Raw genomic sequence first — 2,457 nt, forward strand, 5'->3', positions numbered from 1 at the left:
CCGTCTCCGACCACCCCTCGCTCCCCCGACTAGCTCAGGAGCTCCGCCTCGACTCCCTCTTCCTCCCCACCGCTCCACAGCTCCCCGGAAGCCCTGCATCGCCGCCACGTCGCCGTTCCCCTCTTCGGGCTCCGACCACCGTCGCCGTCGAATTCGCCGTCTCCAGCGCGTCCCCGAGCCCGCTTCGACGCCCGCTGCAACCGCGGTGAGCTACGCCACCGTTTCCCCCTCTCCTTCCCCTCGTTCCCTCACCGTAGCTTCCTCCCCACCACGGCCGAACCTCCGCCGTCGCCGAGCTCGCCGTCGACGCAGCTCCGGTGACCATTTGGTCACCCCGGCGAGTCCAACGAGTTCACAGAACCCCGTAGAGCATCCCTAGCGCCTCGCTTTGCTCGACTTCGAGCTCCAGCACCGTTCCCATGCACGACCGAACCCCAGCGGCCGCAGCCGAGCTCGCCGCCGTCGACTCCGGCCACCCCGACCCCAACGGGCTCCGCCAAGAGCTGCGGGTTGTCCTCAGCTCCACTCCGGTGGCCTCCGCGGTCCATTTGGTGGCCGAAACGACCAAAATCACTCTCGCCGCCGCGCTAATGGTCGCCGCCGGCCAGAACTCCGGCGGGCTGACGTGGCCTAGTTAATTAGTCACTAACCCCCCCACCTACTGACGCTGACAAGTGGGCCCCAGGGCTTAGTCAAAGCTAACCAGCCCGGGTCAACACGGGATTAGCCCCTGTGTCACTGACGTGTGGACCCCACACGTCAGGTTTGACCCGAGCCAGCCCTGTTGACCTGCTGACGTCACTGTGACGTCAGGCTGACGCAGTAATTGAATTTCTGGATTTAAATTAAATCAGGAAATTCCAGAATATTAATTAAACTTCAAAAATTCATAACTTTTATTCTGTAACTCCAAATTGGACAAATTATATATGAAAAATGATCAGAAAAATCCAATCTATCCATCTGTACTATTTCCATGCATGATCAAACATGTTAGCTTGATGTTTTAAGCAGAACAAGAAAAGGCACTTTAAAAGGCCATATTTGAATTTGGAATTTGAATCTTTGATTCAAATTTGTTCAAACACTTCTGGCTTTAGTTGCATTAGCCCAACACACTCATATTGCCATGTTTCATGCATGCATCATATTGTTGCACATTGTTTGGTGATGCTTGTGTATCGATGTCCTTTGCGACAGGATCTGTTCCCGAGGAGTACCGTGATTACCCTAACGAAGAACCATATCCGTGCATCGAACCATCAGGCAAGCAACCAACCATTTGATCATATCGATACAATCCCATGTTCTCGCTCCTGCTCTCTTTTACTGCATTAAGACAACGCGATTCAAACTGCTGTGTGCTACGGTAGTTGAACCCATTTCCTCTGCATGACCTGTCATTGCCACAGTAACTAGATGAAACCCACTAGCATGTGTAGGAGTTGATTGAGCCATATGTATGTGTTGTTCCTATCTTGCTATGCCTGCTATGCTTAGAGTCGTGTCAGGTCTGGTTCATCTGGGTGATGGGCTAGAGTGAAATGATTATGTCGGTAATGAGAGTGGTGTGGTGAACACGATTTGGTAAAGGTATCGATGAGAGGCCATGTAGGAGTACATGGTGGGTTGTTTCATTGAAGCCGACCTTAAGCACTGAGATCTGTATGTGTGATTTAAGAATCAGCTACTACCATGCATTGGGCCCGAAACCAATGGACCCTCTCGACTTCTTATTCACCCTAGTTCTCCGTCCAAGAGTTGCAAGTAGTTTCTGGTGTTTGTAGCCTACTGGAGGCCGTGGACAGCGCTGACCGTAGGGGTGGGCTGTGATGCGGTAGGTACGTGGCACGGTGTACCGAATACCCGTTAGGTATCTCGGGAACCCTGTTCACATCGTTCGGGGCCGTATGGGAAACCTCGGCCGGACTCCCTGCGGATGGAACCTGAATAGGCGATAAACCTGGACTGGAGGCTTAGGTGATTAGGTAGGTCGTGGCCGACACCCACGTTGGGCTTCCGCTTGAAGGTTGCCGAGTACATGTCGTGTAAGCGACGGTAAGTGGTGAGAGCATGTATGAAGAAGTACACCCCTGCAGGGTTAACATGATCTATTCGAATAGCCGCGTCCGCGGTAAAGGACTACTTGGTTGCCTATACAGTTCATAGACAAGTAAATGGAAACTACTAAAAGCCTCAAGATAAGTGTGAGTGCCGAGGATGGCTCTTCCGTAGGAAGACGGAGGTGGATCCTCGGTAGTGTATTGAAGTGGTGAATAGTGGACTCGTGTGCGCAAAACTATTTCAAGTTGGAGTATCGTAGGATAGTCTAGCCAAGAGTCAAAGCTGGCTTGCTGCAATAACTCCACCAACCCTTCTTGATACTATGCATGTATGTAGGATCTGATGTAAGTCTTGCTGAGTACCTTTGTACTCATGTTGCTATAATCTACATTT

The sequence above is a fragment of the Triticum aestivum genome, chromosome 5B (genome assembly GCF_018294505.1).
Source record: "Triticum aestivum cultivar Chinese Spring chromosome 5B, IWGSC CS RefSeq v2.1, whole genome shotgun sequence".
Taxonomy (NCBI): Eukaryota; Viridiplantae; Streptophyta; class Magnoliopsida; order Poales; family Poaceae; genus Triticum; species Triticum aestivum.